Below are 15103 nucleotides of genomic sequence, written 5' to 3' on the forward strand. Positions count from 1 at the left end.
GGAGATAAGCCGTCGTATCTCCTTTCTGAATCCGGGCCAGGGTCTTCATTCTCCCAGAGATCACTGTTACCAGGACTTATGCCCCGTACACACGATCGGAAATTCAGACAGCAAAAGTCCGATGTGAGCTTTTGAGCGGAAATGCCGACTGTGTGTATGCTCCATCGGACTTTTGCTGTCGGAATTTCCGCCAACAAAAGACTGAGAGCTGGTTCTTAAATTTTCAGATGGAAAAAGTTCCTATTGGAAAATCCGATCGTCTGTAGCTATTCCTATGTGCAAAATTCCGACGCATGCTCAGAAACAATTCAACGCATGCTCAGAAGCATTGAACTTAATTTTCTCGGCTCATCGTAGTGTTGTACGTCAACGGTCGAAAGTTCAGAGAACTTTTGTGTGACCGTGTGTATGCAAGCCAAGCTTGACCGGAATTCCGTCAGAAAAACCATCCAAGGTTTTTCCGACGGAAAATTTGATCGTGTGTACGCTGCATAAATGCTTTACAGTTGCCTCTGGAACAGGAGAAAATCTTAAGCCAGCCATAGACTGTTCAAATTCAAACAATGTATTGGCAGGCTGAATGTACCCAAGTTGATCGATTGATAAACTTGGGTATAACCACCCTGTTGATTTTATATGCAATTGTGTTCTCCCAGTGGGAACGGCTTTCCCCGCAGGGAGAACACAATGGCTCCGTGGGAGGCATTCCCACCATCAACACTGACTGTGTTGATGGGGCAATCAAGGGATTTTCTTTCCTGAAATCTGTGGCCAGCTTTAGAATGGGGACACTTTGTTTTCTCTTACTCCCTGTAGTGTTAACAAAGTATTTTAACCCTTCAGTACTTTTTAACCCTCATCTATGAAAATCAATTGGCTCTTACTCTTTAAAGGGTACGTATAGCCCAAACCTTTTTTTTTTTTTGTAGTGAAGGGTCATCTTTGCTGTCTGTGTACTATTAGGGACATTTTCACTTTGTTCTGAGTTGCAACAGGAAATGGGTGAAAATCTTACAAAGTTATTGATGACAATCATTCAAAACTATCCAAAACAAAAAAAGAAGGAAAAAAATTAAGTTTTTGCCTTTTTGCCTAGAGATAAACTTATTTCTTATAATGCATAAGTATGGGGGGGAAAAAGCAAGGTTTCTGTAGCCTCCCTTTCACACTGAGGCGGTGCGCTAGCAGGACCGCTCCAAAAGTCCTGCTAGCCACATCTCTGGAGCAGTGAGAGAGCGGTGTGTTTACCACTCCTCCACCGCTCCTTCCCATTGAAAACAATGGGACACCGCGCCTATACGCCTCTGAAGAGGTGCATTTCGGGCAGTATTAACCGTTTTTCGGCCACTAGCGGGGGTTAAAACCGCACCGCTAGCAGCCGAATACCGCGGCACTTCCGACAGTATAGCGCTGCTATACCGTCAGTGCACCTCCCGCCCCAGTGTGAAAGGAGCCCAAATCTCTGGTCTACTTACAATAACAGAAAATTAATTGACAGTAACTTAAATCTAAGAATGTCAAGATGCCAGAAATTCCTTAAAGTTTTCTCGAGTTGAATATATAAAAATATAAAAAAAGCTCTTTCACGCCGTAACGACACAGAAAAAGCACCCTTTATTTAAAGCATAAAAGATGTTAAATGTTTAACTCGATCCAGTGAAACTGAATTTACCGGTAGGTCTGGAAAATCGCAGATGAAAAATAGTTTTGAATGCAAATGCAAGGAAAACAACTTTGTATATTTTGTGGCACGCCATATAACAATAGTCAGGAGCTGCCCTTAACCACTTCCCTAGAATCAAACAGCACAGTAGCATGGTACGTCACACCTGACAGTCGCTTATTGTGTTTCATTCCATGGCTTCTGTTGGGAAGCTGTGCAATTACTCCACTAATCTTTTTGTACAGTAGTCTTTTTTGAGATCTCCCCTGAGCCTCCTACCCCCTTCTCATTCAGAGGATGACCTCTTGGTATGGTACTTCTCCTCCTTTGAAATATGCTTCCATCCCATCTCTTCTTTTCTCTTCCAGGGGAAGCAATTGCTATTAGCAGCCAAACAGCAATAAAACAAAATTACCAGGTTTCCTGTTGTAAAAGTAAAGGCAGGAATTTATCACCAGGATCACAATGATGGGACAATTCACTCAAAAGTCTTTTCAGAAGCAGCTATTTGAAGATGGCTTAACCCATTTCTAGCTGGATAGGCCGAAGTTAGAACACGAGAACTAACATATAAAACATATGATGCATAATACACATTCTTAACAGAAACCTTCCACAACACTAAATAATTAGTACACTAACAAGGACCTTTTATGAAGTTTTAGCTGCTGTGCCCATCGATTATCTTCTATTTAAAGTGTTTTTAAACCCCCAAAACAAGCATTTAATATATTGCAGCTTACTAGTCCTTAATTGTGGTGGCTGCATTAATGTTTTTTCTTTTTCCTTTATTTTCACCTGGTGATTGGGCCAGTAACACACTTTCTATCTTAGGCTTAAATAACTACAGCAACAAAACTTGAGTATAGAAGCTTTTGGTGTTCTTTTTGCTTTTTACTATGGGGCAGATCCACAAAAGGATTATGCCGCGTATCTACTGATACGCCGGCGTAATTTATAAATTTCCCACGTTGTATCTTTGTTTTGTATCCACAAAACAAGATACGACGGCATCTGGGATCGATCCGACAGGCGTACATCTTAGGCCCCGTACACACGTCCGAGAAACTCGACTAGCAAAACACATAGTTTTGCTCGTCGAGTTCCTTGTGAAGCCGCCGAGGATCTCGGCGAGCCAAGTTTCCCCATTGACTAACGAGGAAATAGAGAACATGTTCTCTATTTGGCCCGACGAGATCCTCGTCGGTTTCCTCGGCCAAAAGTGTACACACGACCGGTTTCCTCGGCAGAATACGGCTCCCATCGAGTTTCTGGCTGAATTCTGCCGAGAAACTCGGTCGTGTGTACGGGGCCTTAGTACGCCGTCGGATCTTAGATGCAATTTTTCCGCGGGCGCTAGGTGGCGTTTCCGTCGAAATCCGCGACGAGTATGCAAATTAGCTATTTACGGCGATCCACAAACGTACGTCCGGCGCATTTTTTTACGTCGTTTGCGTTCGGCTTTTTCCGGCGTATAGTTAAAGCTGCTGTTATGAGGCGTACTGAATGTTAAGTATGGCCGTCGTTCCCGCGTAGAATTTTTAAATTTTTACGTTGTTTGCGTAAGTCGTTCGCGAATAGGGATTTGCGTAGCATGACGTCACCGTCGGAAACATTGGCTTGTTCCGGGTTAATTTCGAGCATGCGCACTGGCATACCCCCACGGACGGCGCATGCGCAGTTTAAAAAAAACGTTGTTTACGTCGGGTCACAACGTATTTACATAAAACACGCCCCCATTACATCCATTTGAATTAGGCGCCATTACGCCAGCAAAGATACACTACGCCGCCGTAACTTACGGCGCGGATTCTTTCTGGACTAAAAAAAAAAAGTAAGTTACGGCGGCGTAGTGTATCTTAGATACGCTACGCCCCGCGCATAAATGCGCCGCTGTACGAGGATCTGCCCCTATGTGTCCATGTCCTCAAGCTCCCTCTCCAGAACACGGGGTGAATATTGTTCCAGGTAGGAACGTTTTGGCCACTAGCCGCTGAAAAAAACACAAACCGCAATTTGCGTTTCCCAGAGGCCGGTGGTCTAAGTAGGCTATGTGTACATGAAGCCTTAGGGTATCTCCACTCTATGGAGAAGCAACAGAGCCACCCTTGGACAGAAGCACTGTCAACATGCTGAGAGGTTTGTGTTGGATGGCCTAGAAAATTTAGACTACTTGACTAAGAAATTGAAGTAGAACTTAACCCTTCTATCATTTTCATCCAAGGAGGCTGCCATCTTAGCCTCTATTTAATCTGCAACTTCCATGGTGCTGCACATGTGATCAGTTATGACTCCAGCCCAAAAGGGGGATTAAAAACACGCTTTTCAGGTGCTTCCTAAGTGCTTTTCAGGCCCTTCGGAATCGCTGCTCCTTCATTGCAATGGGCAGGGGCTTGGCATGGTTAAAGCGGGAGTTCACCCATAAAACAATTTTTCCCCTTAGATGGATGCTCGTTTTGTCTAGGGGAATCGGCTAGTTGTTTTAAAATATGAGCTGTACTTACCGTTTTCGAGATGCATCTTCTCCGTCGCTTCCGGGTATGGGTCTTCGGGAGCGGGCGTTCCTTCTTGATTGACAGTCTTCCGAGAGGCTTCCGACGGTCGCATCCATCGCGTCACTAGTAGCCGAAAGAAGCCGAACGTCGGTGCGGCTCTATACTGCGCCTGCGCACCGACGTTCGGCTTCTTTTGGAAAATCGTGACGCGATGGATGCGACCGTCGGAAGCCTCTCGGAAGACTGTCAATCAAAATAGGAACGCCCAGTCCCGCAGCCCATACCCGGAAGCGGCGGAGAGGATGCATCTCGTAAACGGTAAGTACAGCTCATATTTTAAAACAACTAGCCGATTCCCCTAGACAAAACGAGCATTCATCTAAGGGTAAAAAGTGTTATGTACGGGTGATTCAAGATTAAATTAAAGAATTAAAAATAAATAATCAGCCAGAGGACTTGTATCTACAAGCTGAATTTGACCTATGCATTCTCTGCGACTCCCAATATGATATATTTTAACTTTGATGCAGCAACTATCTGAAAACACTTCTGTAAGCAAGGTCAAAGTCACATAAAGTACGCAGCATTTGTGTTGTTTGTAAAGATAAGTGTGAATAACATGCACATCCCGCAGAACTAAGCCGGGAAACTATGTCAATAAGGGGCGATATCAATCACAAAAATATACTGGTATGTGAGACAAGAGCAAGGAAATGAAAATACTCTGATAAATAACATTACAATGTAAAGGGTAAGATTAATTGCATGTATCCTGAGACACACAAAGGAAAGTAAATTATTAAAAAGGAACAATTACTTTAGGGAGCAAGTAAACCCTAAAATAAAAAAAAAATAAAAAAATTATGTTGTCAGCAAGTAGGGATTTTGGTAGAAAATAATTTATAATTATTTTCTAAAAAAAAAAACAATAAAAATAAATAAAAACCTCATACATGCTATAATTAAAAAAATAAAATCTTCACACTTGCAGCCACGCAGTACAGTATACAATTCCAGATGAATGAAGCCAGGTGCCAAAATAATATGCACACAGGAGCGTTACAACAGTAGAAGAGGATAGAGCACTGCTAGGGTCAGGAAGTGAGAAATTCAGACAAAGAAAAAAAACATTTAGAAGGGAAATGGAAGGAAAAGGTAAGTGAACTAACAATGCACTAGCTTAAAGGAACCTATTTAGAAAATAAAAAACAATCCTTTACAACCCCTTTAATACTGGCCCTATGTGTGTGTATGAGTGTGCAGGGACATTAGATTGTGAGCTCCTTTGAAAAACTGAGACTGATGGTTCTATGCACTCCTTAAAGCTCTGCGAATTATGGCAGTGCTATAGAAATATTTGGAATAAATAAACACTTCTATTGCTAAATGTGCATATCTATGCACTTTGTGCACACCTCCAGTACTTTCCGCATCAGGGCATATAACTGCATATTACATCCTGACTGATCTACTGGCTAGTGTTATCTGCTGTTAGCTATAGACGCAATAGACGAGGACCGGTTAGGTAGAAATTGCTCATCAAATGTCTAAGGGTAGCTAAAAGCAAACCACTAGAGGTCAAGACACATGTGTCTGCCCACAGATGTTACAAGGGACAATATGACCAACCCAAGGGCACCAAATGTTCTGAGCTCTGCACGGTGCTCTATAAATTTCAATTGTTGACCTAGAGAAGTCCATGTAAGTGGAGCGTGGAGGCAGAAAAATTGGGACAGGTTTTCTATCCCAGCTGATGTTCTGCCTGAAGCTGTGAGCCTGTGGGCATTAGACTACAACCACAGACATGAGAACATCCCTTGACTTGTCATTTCATGGGCTGCTTTAGACTCACCTGCAGCTCTGGGCTTTCTCAGTCAATGCCAGGACACGGCAGCAGCAGGGAGTCAAATTGGCTCTGCCACAGAGCGTGTGACATCCTGTGTTTAGGCAAAATTACTTATTTGCCAGCTATGTTTGAACGTCCCCCTTTGAAAAAAAAACATGCAATGTCACCCTACAACTGGGGTACATTTACTAAAACTAGAGAGCGCAAAATCTGGTGCAGCTGTGTATGGTAGCAAATCAGCTTCTAACTTTAGCTTGTTCAATTAAGCTTTGACAATAAAAACTGGAAGCTGATTGTTTTTATGCAGAGCTGCACCAGATTTTGCACTCTCCAGTTTTAGTAAAGCCACCCCAACAGCTGGAGAGAACCTAGAGCTGCCAACAACCAGTCCCTCGTAGGTCTCTCTTGATCAGATTGGGGGGGGGGGGGGGGGTAGGAGCTAACTCCATTAGACAACCTTAAAAGCTACGTGAAATCTGCCCAGCTCTGGGTTTACATAAGGATTTAGTTCCACTTTAAACACTATTACAAGCTTTTAGATTAATGACCAGGTCATTTAGGTACACTGTAAAAAAAAAAAAAAAAAAATTAAAACAAAAGTTAAATAAAAAAAAAAAAAAAAACTTGTGAAGCCAATACATGGACATTCATGACCATTTAACGTTTTATTTAGAAAATAAAAAACTAACCTTTACAACCCCTTTAAATAATATCCAAAGGGTTCAAATATGGCTGCCATCAGCACTGAAATGCAAAACTAAGAAACAGCACAAAATAAACTCTCTAAACCCCGCATAAGGACCATGTTTTTATCCAACACTCAAATACTTTCTATTATGGCCTTGATTCCATGACCAGACACAGGAATATCAGGTATCAATTTCTGCTCAAATGTACATATCTCCTCCGCCATCACCTGATGTTCTATAGCAGACACTCTCGACCCTTTTATCACGGAGAAACCCTTAAAATAATCTTCAAGTCTCACAGAACCCTTGCTAAAAACGATTATATCCATAGGTCATGGTACGTTTGCATGATCAGCAAGCTGTACAAAGTTTAAATTTGAAAACAAAGAATATGGTGTATCTAGAGCAGACTTTCTCAACCTTGTCAACACAGAGGAACCCCTGAAATAACTTTCCAGTCTCAGGGAACCCCTGCTAAAAGGGATTAGATCTACAACTCATGATACATAAAGCTGGTCACACACTATGAGAAAGTTGTAAAAAAACAAATCTGTATGAGGTGCGATCATTTGATTTTCTTATAGTGTGTACACAACTTACGATATCTCATTCAGACTTTCCAAACACACAATCTCCAAAAATGTTCTCGTACGTGAACAGAACGAGAAAAATCGGATACAAAAGACTGCGCATGATCAGAAACCACAAACAAAACAAAAAAAGACGTAATCGTACGAGAATTTTTGCACATTATTTCCATCCTCGGTTTCGACTTTCTGTGAGACATTGAGCAAAACCGGACAATTGGTCACCCAATTTTCTTATACTGTGTACCCACATTAATGATTAGTGGGACAAACGCTCCTTACACTTTTGGTCATTGGGAAGAATTACTCCCCCAGATAGCTAACAAGATCAATGGTGTCAATGGAAACTTATCTGAGGCCTCGTACACACAAGAATCTCTTGCCGCCCGAGTGTACACACGGACCTTTCAAAAGAACTGCGGTTCTTTTGAAAGGCAAGAACGTGGTGACGTCATCACATAGGACGAGCATGCTCTCGTCACATTCGATGCCGTCACCGCCATCTTGCTTCACCCTACCTATGCCGTGGAAGCAACCGCGCATGAGTCAAAGTCATTTCGAGCATGCGCGGGTTTCCACGGCGACAGGTATACACACTCTCGGGTTTCTCGTCGGGAAACAGGCCGACAAGAATCTAGACGAGAAAATAGAGAGCAGGTTCTCTATTTTTCTCGTCGAGATTCTGGCCAGATTTCCAGACGAGAAACCTGAAAGCCTCGTACACACGCTCGGTTTACTCGGCAAAAAAAGCTCTGCCAGCAGTTTTCTTGCTGGTTCTTGCCGAGAAAACCGAGCGTGTGTACGAGGCTTGAGTGGCAGAAATTGCTCATTGCTCAAGGAACCCCTAGCAACCCTTGGTGGAACCCTGGTTGAGAAATCCGTATTGGATACATTGGGTAGATTTTTTGACACCCCCAGCTGTATAAAAACATTTTTTGAAATGAATATTCTTCAAATGAAAAGAATAAGGCCCACGTACACACGACCGAGCTTCTCGGCAGAATTCAGCCAGAAACTCGGTCGGAGCTGAATTCTGCCGAGAAACCCGGCCGTGTGTACACTTTCGGCCGAGGAAGCCGATGAGTTCCTCGTCGAGCCAAATAGAGAACATGTTCTCTATTTCCTCATTGTTCAATGAGGAAAGTTGGCTCGCCGAGATCCTCGGCGGCTTCACACAGAACTCGACGAGCAAAACGATGAGTTTTGCCCGTCGAGTTCCTCGGACGTGTGTACGGGGCCTAAAGGGTATGTTGAACAGTGAAAATTAAGCCTCGTACACACGACCGAGAAACTCGACGGGCGAAACACATCGTTTTGCTCGTCGAGTTCCTTGTTAGGCTGTCCAGGATCTCGGCAAGCCAAATTTCTCCATTCCCATTGAGGAAAAAGAAGATAAGCTCTCTTTTTAGCTCGATGAGATCCTCGACAGTTTCCTCGTCGAAAAGTGTACACACGACCGGTTTCCTCGGCAAAAAAGCAAACTGTTTTTTGCCGAGAAACTCGGTCGTGTGTACACTTTTCGACGAGGAAACTGACGAGGCCTGACGGTTTTCCCTACCACTAGTAGTCAGTGTAGAAACGACCCCTTACATTGGAGGTTATGGTCCTCCTTGTATTACTGGTCAGTAAACACGAGATGTCTACTCACCACTGCTCCTCTCAAGGTACCCTTGGGTTCCATGGAACCCTGGATAAGAAAGGGCGCTAAAGTACAAACATAAAACATTTATTTACAATTCTGAAGACCTCAAAATTCAGGATCTGTTGCCAAATGTACAACAGTAGAGCAGAAGGACAATGCGAATAGACATAATGTTTTCGAACCAGACTAAATCCATCCTTCCCTAAACACAGCTGGCTTCATGCACTAAACTTACTTAGATAAACCCCGTGGGCTAGCAACAAAGTTCACATATATCAACTTCCACTGTAGACACACTATAGTGATGTGACATTAAACTGTCTGGGGAACGTTATAGCCTGAGAGCTGGACCGAAGGCTAGGCATACCGTGATATAGAAGCACCACTACATATCCCTGCAAATATTTACATTTACTTTCTGGAACATAAGAGTTTTACAAAGATTACACACAAAGCTCGGCAATAAATCCTGGGAGACAAAGGCCTGATGACCTACTACCCCCATCACTGCTTTAGAATGGGTCTCATTCCAAGAAGAAGGGAAGAGATTACAGAAAGAAAGCACAGCCAGAGGATATCATTTATGAAAGATGCCACGGTTACCCATAGCAACCGGATGTCTGCTTTTATTAGACTGATATGAGCAACAGCTCAGCCTTTAACTGGAAATGTCATAAAATTCCCCCTATGGATTTCACAGTTTTCATCATATCGTTAAACATCATAAGGACCTTATGGAATCCAGATATTTAGATAGGAAATGATGACACATGGCATACACTCTTATATAAAAAAAGAAAAATAGAAAATAAAATACTGATTAGATATAATAATATGTACTATAAACAATCAACATGTGTTTCCTTTTCCAAAATACTGAGTTCCTCCTTTTTTGCAACTTTCTGCGATAATAAACAATCAACATGTTTTTTTCTCTTTTCTAAAATATTTTTTTTTTGTATCCTTTTTTTGTTTCCTAGCACTGCTGATCTCCTGCAGCTTCTTTTTTGCTATCATAAACAATCAACACACGTTTTTCTTTATCAAAATACTGTTTACTTCCTCTCTGCAACATAGCGCTGCTGATCTCCAGCAACCACTTTTTGCTAGCACAAACAATCAACATGTTCTTTTCTTTTTCTTAAATACTGTGCCCCTACTTTTTCTATCACTGCAATGCTGACCTCCTACAACCTCTTTCTGCTATCATAAACAATCGGCAATGCATTTTCCCTTAATAAAATACTGTCTTCCCCCCTTTTTGTTTGCATCACAATGCTGCTGATCTCCTGCAATTTCTTTGCAGCCATTTCCTTCCAACATGTACTCACTATAATGTTGCCGACATGTCATTGCTTCTTATCAGGAGCGGAGAAACAAGCCAGCACAATGAGTGCCATGGCATGCCCGCTTATCGCCTCCATTTGGGAGGGGGCATGTGACAGAGTGACAACGCCTGAGAGCACTTGGGAGACAAGGCAAGAGCAGTGTCGCCCAAAATAGGAAGTGCTTGAACAAGGACCTTCACGGCGGGTATTATTTTAACGGAACTGTCAATTTTAAAAGTACTTTTGCCGCAACATCAATCAATATTTCAAAGAGTTGAGCACTTTTAACATATTGATGATAAAAAAAGCAGAGCTATATACAGCTATCAGATCTTTACATTTCAATGCAAGGAAATCACAATTGCATTGCATTGTTTCAATTTAAAGTCATTTTATGCAACTTTCACATTGCTTTAAATGTCATATACTATGCAATCTATTGCCTATGAGTGCGGTTGAATGCCAGAGTTTGGTCTTTTGCGAGATTTGTGCGACTGGGTTTAGCTCCACTTAACAGCCGATTCCCATTAGTCCAACTTCTGATGCGACTTGACAAGGGAAACCTAATATTCAATGGTACCTGTTCTCATCAATGTGATTTTGAATGCAAAGCAATTGTGATTTTGTTTTTTTTCACATCACTTTAAAGTCATCGGTAGATGTCATATACTATGCAATCTATTGCCTATGAGTGCAGTCGAAACACCAGAATTCGGTCAGTTGTGAGATTTGTGCGATTGGGTTTAGCTCCACTTTAGAGCCGATTCCCATTAGCTAACTTCTGATGCGACTTGACGAAGGGGTCCTGCGTGACTCTGAAACGTTGCACTCTTATTATGTTGTGATCATGCAATAAATGACCTATTTGGACGCTACTTTTTGTCTATCCATGGTGTGCTGGCAAATATCTATTTTTTGACAAGGGAAACCCGCATACTCAATGGTACCTGTTCTCAGCAATGTGATTTTGCAATGCAAAGCAATTGTGATTTTGTTTTTCACATCACTTTAAAGTCATCGGTAAATATCATATACTATGCAATCTATTGCCTATGTGTGCAGTCGAAATGTCAGAATTCGGTCAGTTGTGCGATTGGGTTTAGCGCCACTTAAAAGACGATTCCCATTTGTCTAACTTCTGATGCGACTTGACGAAGGGGTCCTGCGTGATCCGAAACGTTGCACCTCTTCTTATGTTGTGATCATGCAATAAATGACCTATTTGGACGCTACTTTTTGTCGATCTATGGTGTGCTGGCAAATATCTATTTTTTTGACAAGGGAAACCTAATATTCAATGGTACCTGTTCTCAGCAATGTGATTTTGCAATGCAAAGCAATTGTGATTTTGTTTTTCACATCACTTTAAAGTCATCGGTAAATGTCATATACTATGCAATCTATTGCCTATGTGTGCAGTCGAAATGTCAGAATTCGGTCAGTTGTGCGATTGGGTTTAGCGCCACTTAAAAGACGATTCCCATTTGTCTAACTTCTGATGCGACTTGACGAAGGGGTCCTGCGTGACTCCGAAACGTTGCACTTTTCTTATATTCTGATCATGCAATAAATTACCTATTTGGACGCTACTTTTTGTCGATCCATGGTGTGCTGGCAAATACCTTATATTCAATGGTACCTGTCCTCAGCAATGTGATTTTGCAATGCAAAGCAATTGTGATTTTGTTTTTCACATCACTTTAAAGTCATCGGTAAATATCATATACTATGCAATCTATTGCCTATGAGTGCAGTTGAAATGTCAGAATTCGGTCAGTCTATTTTTTGACAAGGGAAACCTTATATTCAATGGTACCTGTTCACAGCAATGTGATTTTGCAAAAGGCTCCTGTGCTACTTTAATGCGATTTTGGCCCCTACAGAATATGCAAAGTTGCCTGAAAGTCGCACAACCTAGTCACACTAAAAACTGCATCAAAATCCCACCACAGCAGCAGTAACCAAGCCATGACAGGCCCTCCAGCAACATAAATGACCATACCCTCTCCCTACTTATAAGAATACAGTAAACTGGTCATTTGCATTTTTCTTAGTAATGATGATAAGCATGTATATAAAGCTCACGCAAGTCCTCCCGCAATCGCAAATACGCCAACCTGATTTCACAGCAATCTACACACTTTAAGACACCTTTAATCTGTAGCATTTGCATTTGAAAAGTTCAGAAAAGCGAAAAAAGAAATAAAAAAAAGAAAACGTACATTTCCATTAATTATACACAGATGGGTAACGATTAAGATAAAGCAACTAGTTTAAAGCAGCATTCAGGAAAAAAAACGAGATGGCTGGGAGGAAAATCCACCATCTGCCGTATTATGCCCCGAAAATATACTTTTGGAATATTCTGCATTTTAAAGAGCATCCAAACCCAACCCCTGACTATATTTACCATAAATCTTCAGGCTCTTTCTCTGCTTTTTTTTTTTTTTGTTAGTGCCTTTGATCCAGAGAAAAAAAAATAGAAGTCTAGGGCAGGACTCTAAAACTCAATCCAAGCCATAAGGTCTTCAAAAAAAAAATACTCCTGGAAATCCCTTAATCTTCCAGCAAAAGCCAATCACCAAAAAGCCTTGAGATGGAAAAACAATCAACATAAAGAAAGAGGGTTCAATTCAATGTGGTCTTCAAAAACCATTCAGGGGTTTAAGTGTCAGCTCTTGGGGTTGTTTGTGTATTGTTTGTTTTTTTTTTTTGCGTCGACTTGAAAGTTGGTGGCATTTAATCCAAGCAAGACCAAAAAAAAAAATGCGAAAACCATAAATAAAAAATCGAAGAGATCTAAAAGCTTTAATGTATTCTCCAGGCAGATGTGAGGAACTCTTTAAATGAGCAGTACAAATGACTGTTAGGAAAATACAGGAGAGCCGCAAAGAAAAGCCCCCGTGTCTTATTAATCTTTATTTATTTTTTTTCCCCTTACCAGTGAAAATTCAATTTATTTTCGAGCCTCCGGGGCAGCGTTTTCATATCACGATGACAGCAGAAAATCAGCAGGAAAAAAAAAAAAACAATAAAAAATAAAAAAAAAAACAATAGAAAAATGAATTTAAATATTAGCAGGCAAGAGAGGGAAATGTCTTTGTTATCATTCTTGTAAACTCCACACCAATCAGAAATAAAGATTTCCAAAATAATAAAGAATTTCAGCAATCCAGGGGTGATTCTCTTTTTTCTCTCCTTTGCTGCAGATCATAAATATGAGAGGATGACAGAAGTGCAGAACGTGTGTTGTGACCCCCGGTGATCGGGCTTCAGCACTGCATGAGAACGATCTGCACCCTGCAACATCCACTTAATCCTCCTCTCCTGTGTCTTAGATCCCCTTGGATGCCTGCTAGCAGCCTAATTCTCCCAGACATTCAGCGATTCTCAGGATCGCCCCCCTATATACAGGAAGGGGTGATGAGAAATGCCCCCGATCGTGCACCGGTTGATGGATGGAGCCGGACGAGTCTGCGCCCGTGCAGCGGCGCGGGGATGATGCCTCTTCTCAGCTGCTCTGCACGTCGGGAACTGACAGGCAACTGAAACGATGCTTCTGTCTCCTCGGTGGGCGGCACGCCCCCGGCACGCCTCTCCCGCTGCAGCCGCCAATGGCGGACGCCTGTGTCGGGCAGGCGGGCCAATGGGAGGCGGGGAAAGGCGGTTACCAGGGTGATACGCTCGGCGTCCCAGTGGAGCCCCTGGGAGGAAGGAGCAGCCACGCGTTTATTTCGCGGAAAATTTTAAATAGAAACTTGTGGACTCGGAGGATGCAGAGGAAGCAGCTGGATCGTTTAGTGTTTGCTGTCAGCGGTTCAAAGCGATGATCTGGCTCTGACACAGCGCGCAGAGGAACTCGTTTGCTCGGATTTTCACACACTTATCAAAACTGGAGCATCTGTGCGTGGCAACCAATCAGCTTCTAGCTTTAGCTTGGGCACTTAAAGTGGAGGTTCACCCGGAAATGTACATTTTTAACCTTAGATTCATGCTCATTTTGTCAAGGGGAATCTGGTAGTTTTTTTAAAAACAAAGCTGTACTTACCGTTTTAGAGAGCAATCTACTCCGCCGCTTCCGGGTATAAGCTGCGGGACTGGGCATTTCTATTTGATTGACAGGCTTCCGACGGTCGCATCTATCGCGTCACGATTTTCCGAAAGTAGCCGAACGTCGGTGCGCAGGCGCCGTATAGAGCCGCACCGATTTTCGGCTTCATTCGGCTACTCGTGACGCGATGTATACGACCGTCGGAAGCCTGTCGGAAGCCTGTCAATTAAATAGGAATGCCCTGTCCCGAAGACCCATACCCGGAAGCGGCGGAAAAGATCGCTCTCTAAAACGGTAAGTACGGCTTCGTTTTTAAAAAAACTGCCCGATTCCCCTAGACAAAATGAGCATGAATCTAATCTTAAATTTTTTTTTTCGGGTGAACTCCCGCTTTAAACTTTGAAAATGAAAGCTAGAAGATGATTGGTTGCCATCCATAGCTGCTCCAACCTTGGTAAATTCATTTTCACTGACACATAGGGAGAGATTTACTAAAACTGTTGCACCTAGAATCTAGTGCAGCGGTGTATTTTTTGGGTTCGACGGGCATCGTGATTGACGATAGATTTACAGCGAGGGACAATATTTCATTTTTTTAATATTGGACTTTTTAAAAACAGTTTCTTGAGGTTTTAACTTTTTGACACTTTTTTGGTGAATGGGTACGGGTACAATGTACCCAGTGATGTCTGGTGTTGTTTTTTTCTTTTTTTTTTTGGGGGGGGGGGGGGGAGCAAACAACCACCCTTCCCCCTAAACAAATTAAAAAAAGACCTACAATTTTGAAAAAGTTTTTCTTTGT

General features: G+C 42.2%; 1 protein-coding gene across 1 annotated transcript in view; it reads right to left on the reverse strand.

Annotated features, from left to right (window-relative positions):
• FAM222A (family with sequence similarity 222 member A) overlaps positions 1-13779 on the reverse strand; it is a 104201-nt gene extending 90422 nt beyond the window's left edge. Inside the window, exon 1 of the mRNA XM_040351687.1 lies at positions 12661-13779. The gene's annotated coding sequence lies outside the window, so the exon portion shown is untranslated. The remainder of the gene's footprint in view (positions 1-12660) is intronic.
• Positions 13780-15103: the final 1324 nt, after the last annotated feature.

Source organism: Rana temporaria, chromosome 1 (assembly GCF_905171775.1).
Source record: "Rana temporaria chromosome 1, aRanTem1.1, whole genome shotgun sequence".
NCBI classification, from domain to species: domain Eukaryota; kingdom Metazoa; phylum Chordata; class Amphibia; order Anura; family Ranidae; genus Rana; species Rana temporaria.